The sequence below is a fragment of the Branchiostoma floridae genome, chromosome 10 (assembly GCF_000003815.2).
Source record: "Branchiostoma floridae strain S238N-H82 chromosome 10, Bfl_VNyyK, whole genome shotgun sequence".
NCBI lineage: Eukaryota > Metazoa > Chordata > Leptocardii > Amphioxiformes > Branchiostomatidae > Branchiostoma > Branchiostoma floridae.
The window spans coordinates 20,980,440-20,989,705 of NC_049988.1; positions in this window are offsets into that span (position 1 = coordinate 20,980,440).

Below are 9,266 nucleotides of genomic sequence, written 5' to 3' on the forward strand. Positions count from 1 at the left end.
CAAGACGAGCTACGCCAACTGTCCGCCACTGTTGACGCCTTGAAGCGCGACCAAGACGACATTTCCGCCACTGTTGACGCCTTGAAGCGCGACCAAGACGACATACGCCAACTGTCCGCCACTGTTGACGCCTTGAAGCGCGAACAAGACGACATGTGCCAACTGTCCACCACTGTTGACGCCTTGAAGAGCGACCAAGACGACATGCGCCAACTGTCCGCCACTGTTGACGCCTTGAAGCGCGACCAAGACGACATGTCCGCCACTGTTGACGCCTTGAAGAGCGACCGATACGACATGCGCCAACTGTCCACCACTGTTGACGCCTTGAAGCGCGAAAAAGATGACATGCGCCAACTGTCCGCCACTGTTGACGCCTTGAAGAGCGACCAAGACGACATGCGCCAACTGTCCGCCACTGTTGACGTCTTGAAGCGCGACCAAGACGACATGCGCCAACTGTCCGCCACTGTTGACGCCTTGAAGCGCGACCAATACGACATGTCTGCCACTGTTGACGCCTTGAAGCGCGACCAAGACGACATGCGCCAACTGTTCGCCACTGTTGACGCCTTGAAGCGAGACCTGGACAATGAGCAAAACCGAACCGCCGTGTTGAAGCAGCGTCTTCACGAGATGAGTAAGACACCAGGTAGTTTCGTTTTCATGAGTACTATTTGTGGCTATGTATTGATCAATATCATTGATAATATACAAACAGAAAAAATTGCAACTCTATCATTATTCCACATGATTTTTCTCATCAATACCTTCGGGATGATTTACATTGGTACATCTCATGGCATTGATTATCGTATCATTTCTCTCATGACTAATGTACTTACATTATGTGCAGGTGACTGTTGTCATGATTAAGCATATATACTATGAGTGCTTTGCTATTAGTTATATATAAGGAGGTCATATGTATTAGTTATACTGCCATCAAATACAACTACAAACTAGAAAGGCCGAAATTTGCTTGAGAGCAAATGCAGCATATTTCAGCCATCTCCCTCCCCATGTAACAATAGACTGTTCCAAAATCACTCATGTGCAAAAAAGGAACAGTTGTGCTTAAAAGTCACTTCTATAAATCACACTTTAGCCGTGCACGTGCAGTCGTGAGGTGGGGTCAACGACCTTGAGTTCGTTGACCCCTTTGGCCATTGGAAAATGACCCAAAAATCATCAAATATATAATTTTTAAGTCGTTCATGGCAAATGTTATACATGGGTCAGTTGAATAAATATCTAGAGCATCTCTTTACCGAATTTCAGGTCATTTGGCTGTAAAACGAGGGTACAGGAGCCAAAAAAGTACTATTTTGTCAAAAATGACAAAAAAATCGCAAAATTAGGCATTTTGTTTTGATCTATGTCAAAACTGTTATTGTATCCATGTGCGCACATATGGATGGCACCCCTATGCCAAATTTCAGGTCATTTGGTTGTAAAATGAGGGTACAGGAGCCAAATATGTCTTTTTTTTTAAATGAGAAAAAATCGCAACATTAAGCATTTCGCTGTACTATATGCCAAAACTGTTATTGAATCTATATAGGCATGTGATCAAGGCACCACATGTTGGCGTCCGTCTGTCTCGGAAGACAATGGTAGGCAGGCGGGTTTTTAAGGCGACCCGTCTGCCTGGCCTGCACTTGGTTTTTTTTTTTTAAGGTGAAGGAGGGGTGTGCACGTCCTTCTCCACCCTCTCGTCCACTGGCGCACTAGTCCTACAGGGGCAACTGTATGCAACGTGTAAGACGGCCCCAGCAGATGCAGGTTTGTTTATTGGAGTTTCCGTCTCCTAGGAGGACTTCCGACCAAGGATGCAAGGGGTTCCTCCTACCCCTGACTCATGTGTCATGGCGGGTGCGTCATGCCCGAACATGCCCCTATGGCCTTTTACCACCACAAAGGCCTGTCACTGCCACTAGCCGCAGCTAGGTACTCATTCACACCTGAGTTAAGTGGGGAAAGTCGTGTAAAGTGCCTTTCCCAAGGGCACAAGATCGGTGACACAGCAAGCGGATTTGAACCCCGGACCTCTCGGGCCTGAGACCAACGCGCTGACGATCGTGCCACCGGTCCCACCGGTCAAGGCACCTCTGTACCAAATTTCAGGTCATTCGGCTGGAATACCAGGGTACAGGGAGCCAAAATATCCATAAAAATTGCCAAAAACCTCAATAAAATCATCTTAAAGGCAGATATGGAAAAAATGAGAAAACCATCTAAGGGTATTGGCCCACTCTACCTTTGTGCCAAATTTCAGGTTATTCGGTCTAGGAACGATGGAGATGAATCAATTTGAAGATTTGACAGGAGAAAAAACATTACGAATGCAATATATTTCACCATACCTATGGTATGGCTATTTCACCATACCTATGGTATAGCTGAAATATAAAAATAATCATCTTCTAGTCAAGTGAATATATTGTGTGTGCTGTTTTTATGCCGCTCCTGTCTATTCCTTTGTAGCCTGTCGTTAATGCAAAATCTTTTCCAGTATCTTGTCCTAAAGGTTACACAAAGTTCCGTGGGATCTGCTACAAGGCCTTCGACACACATAAGACCTTCGGCGATGCGGCCGCGGCCTGTGGTGAAGACGGCGGCACCCTCGCCATGCCCCGAGACGCTGAGACCGACGCCTTCCTGATCTCCTTGTACACGTCCTTGAGCGCCAAGTGGCCCTCCTTCTGGATCGGCCTGCACGATCGGCGCGAAGAGGGAAGCTTTGAGTGGGTGGATGGTTCTGCACTTGGGACGTACAACAACTGGGCTCCGGGACAACCGGACAGCGGTGGGGGCAAACATGATTGCGTTCTTTACGCCGCATCCACGAAAGACAAGTGGCACGACTTCCCATGCGACTGGCTGCTTCGCTTCATCTGCCAGGCTGTTCCAGGTACTTCTTATAAACGCACCATTTCCTGAAAACCTGTCTAGGAAACATGCACATGACATAGTTTATGATATTTTTACCGTACTAGACATGTTGCATCATCAGAGCTCTCTCCACAAACCATGTCAAAACACATCACTCCACATCTCACCCTGCTATTTATCACATTTTCAGGATCCCCACAACAAAACTTTAAGCTCCTCCAACTAAAACAACAGGAGCTAATTGACTCATTTGCATTAACTGTGTCTTAGCCTTGCTATCCCTTGAAATCCGAATTGTCTTCAGCTTGAGTTTGCGCTTACCTTTGTTTTCTTTGGAATCCAAATCGTGTGTCTTCAGTCTGAATTGTCTTACAACGTTTCCTATTTGACATCTTAAATTGTCTTCATTCATAGTTTATAATAGAGTATAAAATACCTGTTCCTTCCAGATCACTTCAGTGAAGGATAGTGGATTCTATCCGAAACGTCTGACCGTTTCAAAACCATATCCAGTTGCTTGAGTAACTATTTTTGGCGCATTTTCAGGACGTCCGTAGGTGACAGATGGAAGTCTCGCCACACCTGTACAGCGGCTCTCCGACCATCCGTAGTAAAACTGACCAGTAAAAGGTAGAGTCTGGCAAAAATAGAACCTTGTTTATCAACTGACATAGGACCTGTATCAACAAAGTTGTCATAACATATTAAAGTAAGGCACTGAATCAGTAATGTACGGTGGAAGTTAATCCTGTATTTTGCACGTAGCCTTCTCCAATGTGAAGAGTATTTTAGAAAAAAAGTCACGGGTCTTAGTGGCAAGTGTGCAGATGTTGACACACTTGCAGCACCAAATCTGTAGGTGTAGCCGTGAGGCTCAGTGGGCATCGCTCCACCGTCATGGGGGCAGGGCATGGCGACTATCGAACTCGGGACATCCTGATTCTGATTTCAACGCTCTAGCCATTGCGCCACAAAAATACCCTCAAGCATTCTGGAAAGTGGGAAGCAAATTCATGACCTGTTTTTTTTTCTTTTCCTGCAAGCATTTTTGTCAAAATGTGACAGGCAGGACGACAAATTGAGGCACTTAAGAAGTTCACTTCACTTCAGCAACAGCCAGCTAGTTTCTGGGTTCTGGCGTTTTGTCAGGAAATGAGTCGGCTGGAGAAAAATCCTCTGACAGGCCAAAATGGAGACACGAGCAACATGGACTTAATGACTTAAAAATTATCATTTGTTTTATTGTTACAATCATAATTGTCATTTATTTTATCTATTTATCATTCATCTATTCTTTGTATTAGTGATGTATTCTGAGTTATCTCTGAGATGACCCCTGATACTCTAACAAACACACAAGGCTGGATAATATTTCAAACAAATGACTAAATAAAACAACTAAGAAGTCAAGAATATTCTTAAACCGCAGGACTTTTGTCTATCGGTACCAAAATACGTGTATTTTGTGCAGAAATCATACAGATTTGGCCAAAGATGAAACTGTTTCGAAACATTTGCTTTTTCATGCAAGCTCACATTGGCCTGCAGGTCACTTTTCATTGAGGTCATGAGGAAAGGGTCAGATAATATCTAACCAAGATACAGATCACATCATTTAGAGTGCCGATAAGCCTACACTGTATCTATCAGGACTTAAAGACACAAGTAAGACTTCACTGGGGCAAGGAAGCAAAGTTCCAGAAATACTGCTGGTATAATTTTGATGGATGCTTGTTTTTGTAGGAATTTTCATCCTGTTATAAAGATTTTGTGTTCTGTGCTCATTTGAGGCTGCCCCGCTGTAGGAGCCACATTGGTGAAGCATTGTGTGACAGGCTGAATAAAAGTTCTAGATGAACTACGTGGCTTCAGCTGTCTTTCTGAGATTGGGTCCACTCTCTCTATATATATATATATGTATACTTCATCAAACGTCACTGTTTTCACAATTGACTGACTTACAAATCTCAAAAAGGAAGGCAGTGTAAGAACCTGCTGGGTTAACTAAAGAATGAGGACCAGGACCATTACGGTCAGAAAGAAAACGATGGGAGCCAAGGAAGCTCGTGAGGAACAGGACAAAAGTGGAGAAAGTTGAGGAAAGCCTAAATACAGTAGTAGAATTAGAATTCCCTGCCTGGCACGATGGTAATTGCTCCTAGCAGCATTATGGCTACATGAAGCTCTCATGTACAATATTTCTGTTTCTCCCACCCAGGTCGGATTAACTCCTTTTCCCAGAAAATTAGTCTGCCACTTGCAGAAAAACAAAATACCATTCGCACCACCTAATGCCACGTCATCCCTCCAGATAAAAGCAAATGTGGCCTTACGTCGTCAGACTCATTAAGATATTACTTGCTATATTCATGTATTTTTCACATTTATGCACTGCGCGACGGTTCTCTGCACAGTACTGCCCAAATGTATGAGCAAGCAGAGCCGGTCCGGTCCCCTTCCCCGCGCCCTGGCCGGAGCGGCCAAACCAGCGAGCGGCCGCCCCAACCCCCTCCTGTCCGTCTGCCCAAAGGTGCTTCTGACCAGCGGCAACAAGACGAAGGAACTTCTCCAAACACGTACGCAGAAGCAGAGAGAGTGTACTACACAATCAAGGATGAAGATCTGCCGCCGTCTTTACGTGGGGTAGGGCGGCAGCAGGAGTCACCCCAGGGGGAGGTGGGAACCAACGGGCCGCCACCCCAACCCCCACATGTCCATCAGGGTGGTTCCCGCGGGCGTGTCCGCCATGGCAACGGTGCTGACAAGCCGCAAGAAGAGCGAAAAACGTCTACGGACACGTACGAAGAAACCGATGTGAAACGTCACGCAACGTCCACGTCTGCAGGTAGCCGACATTCTTGTTTCTTGCCTTTTGTAACGAGTATCGTCATATTTACAATCAGTAGATATTTTTTTATTAAGAGATTATTATCAGAATTAATTTCTAGCTGCTACCATACAGAGGGGCATTATTTGACCCTCGGCATTTTTGCAGGCGCCGAAATAACTGAGCGGGAAGCCTCCTTACAGGCGTGTTATTGATAGGTGCAGCGATATCCCTGCCTTACAGGCGTGTTATTGATAGGTGCAGCGATATCCCTGCCTTACAGGCGTGTTATTGATAGATGCAGTGATACCCCTGCCTTACAGGCGTGTTATTGATAGATGCAGTGATTATAACCCCTGCCTTACATGCGTGTTATTGATAGATGCAGTGATACCCCTGTCTTACAGGCGTGTTATTGATAGGTGCAGTGATACTCCTGCCTTACAGGCGTGTTATTGATAGGTGCAGCGATATCCCTGCCTTTACAGGCTTGTTATTGATAGGGGGAGGTGATACCCCTGCCTTACAGGGCGTGTTATTGATAGGTGCAGTGATACCCCTGCCTTACAGGCGTGTTATTGATAGATGCAGTGATACTCCTGCCTTACAGGCGTGTTATTGATAGATGCAGTGATACTCCTGCCTTACAGGCGTGTTATTGATAGGTGCAGTGATACTCCTGCCTTACAGGCGTGTTATTGATGGATGCAGTGATTATAACCCCTGCCTTACAGGCGTGTTATTGATAGATGCAGTGATACTCCTGCCTTACAGGCGTGTTATTGATAGGTGCAGTGATACTCCTGCCTTACAGGCGTGTTATTGATAGATGCAGTGATACTCCTGCCTTACAGGCGTGTTATTGATAGGTGCAGTGATACTCCTGCCTTACAGGCGTGTTATTGATAGATGCAGTGATACTCCTGCCTTACAGGCGTGTTATTGATAGGTGCAGTGATACTCCTGCCTTACAGGCGTGTTATTGATAGGTGCAGTGATACTCCTGCCTTACAGGCGTGTTATTGATAGATGCAGTGATACTCCTGCCTTACAGGCGTGTTATTGATAGGTGCAGTGATACTCCTGCCTTACAGGCGTGTTATTGATAGATGCAGTGATACTCCTGCCTTACAGGCGTGTTATTGATAGATGCAGTGATTATAACTCCTGCCTTACAGGCGTGTTATTGATAGATGCAGTGATACTCCTGCCTTACAGGCGTGTTATTGATAGGTGCAGTGATACTCCTGCCTTACAGGCGTGTTATTGACAGGTGCAGTGGTACTCCTGCCTTACAGGCGTGTAATTGATAGGTGCAGTGATACTCCTGCCTTACAAATTGATCCTATCAATTGTGCAAAAACATTTCATTGACAGGAACGTCCTTTCTATAGCCCCTTTGTTCTGAGACACCAAAAGGACTTACCAATCTCAGTTTCATAACTTGTATATGTCTTGCATTGGATGTCCGGTAACACACGCTGGCTAAAATGCTAGCTTGTTGTATCAAATGCAGTGTTACAATACTCTCCAAGCAGAGGTTGGTCGACTGGCCTTCCCACCAACCTTCCTTCCTTGGTGGGAAGGCCAGTCGAAAAAAATAAATATGAAAGGAAAACGTCACGATTTTCCCCACCAACCTCTGCTTGGAGAGTACTGTTACAATACCTCAATACATGCCGCATACACCGGCGGCATTGGGTGCTATATTGAGGTAAAATAAATCTCCAAATACAAGAATAGGGACATTTTTACCACTCTGATCTTCGTTCTACCCTGTTTACCAGTGTGTTCAACATCATCTTTATTTCTCACAAGAAAACACTTTTAAAAGGACACGTCTAAAATCACGAGTACAAGATGAAGGTTTAAAAATACACCTCGGACGACCCCTTATTCAGATACACAATGATCTGCAGGGCGCAAGGTTACAAAAGAAGTGGTGCTATACATCAGCCTTTCAATATTTCAATTCTATACGTCGCTTCTTAACTATTGCACAGATGTGACATTGTCATTATGAACTACACATACATTGCACAAGTGATCGGGTGTTACTTATATCCGGACCTTTCTTCGGTGGTTCAAGAAAGTTTACCCCCCCCCCCCCCCCCCCATCTTATCTAGTGATCCGTTGTGCCAAACCTTCCCCGACCTAAACTCCCCGGAGCGTTAATTCGGATCGGAGGGCAAATTACATTGGGCCGCCGAAGAACCCGGATAGCGGTCCGCGTCGTTGGTCTGGCACTCTTGTCTAGTTTTCTTTCTTGTTTTATTTGTCATACCCCCATTAAAAACGGGTCTGGCACCAAGGCACATTTTCCTATAGTGCGTATACGGTTCTTTAAAGGGGTCGCGTGGCTGGCAAACAACACTTCGCCAACTTAGCCAAGAAGGCTGTTTTTTGGTAGTGTTTGTGTGTACATGTGCGTGTAGAAGACCAGTATAGCACTAGAATGCCTGGATGGATTGTACTTATGTTTAGTATGTGGATGGGTTTTGTTTAGATTATGATTATATTTTGGGACGCTATGGGCTTGTTCCGGCTTTGGAGCGACTGCAGTAGAACCTCCGGTTTTGATACCTCGAGTTCTGGACATAGATGGGCCTGCTTTTTTTAACTCTTGAGAGTCGGTGGTGTAGGTTTGGACCCCCTAGCGGATGTTAGGGCCTGTAGGAACAGGGCTAGTTTCAGACTTTGAACGAGTATGCTAGAATAACTCAAGAGGAGGTTGTCGGATCGCCATGCCTACACCCGCCCTCCCTACAGTGGTACAGCCTACACCCGCCCTACCTACAGTGGTACAGCCTACACCCGGCCTCCCCACAGTGGTACAGCCTACACCCGCCCTCCCTACAGTGGTATAGTCTACACCCGCCCTCCCTACAGTGGTACAGTCTACACCCGCCCTCCCTACAGTGGCACAGCCTACATCCGCCCTCCCTACAGTGGTACAGTCTACATCCGCCCTCCCTACAGTGGTACAGTCTACACCCGCCCTCCCTACAGTGGGGTTCGCTTAAAAGGCTGGGCTGTCTACCAGGCCAGGCTACCTGGCCTGTCTACCTGGCCTGGCTATCACGTCAGGCTACTCAGATCCCCCCATTCATAGCCCCATCATATGGCACTCAGCCAAAATAGCTGATTGACAGGCATAGTAATTGCTGATCTCCAACCCTGCTAGTGCCAGTGACCCAAGGTTGCCCTGTCCACTGGCTGGGCCCTTCGGGAATGTGTCTGGGAGGCCTTGCTTGCAACATGTCAGGAACACAAGTACCAGCACTGCGTTTGTGTATGTTTGTGGGTGTGTAAATGTGTGTGTGTGTGTGTGTGTGTGTGTGTAAGAATGGGCTTGCCAGCAACAGAAATTTGTTTCTTTATTGAATATCTATCTTCTAGAACAGAAACTATCTCAGCTTGTGCAACAAGAAGGGAGAGCATAAATCACTTGCTCACTGTAAAGCTAAACTTGTACTGACCAAGGGGGATATATTACATGTACCTCCTTGTTCTCTATGCTAGTATGCCATGTTGACATATAAA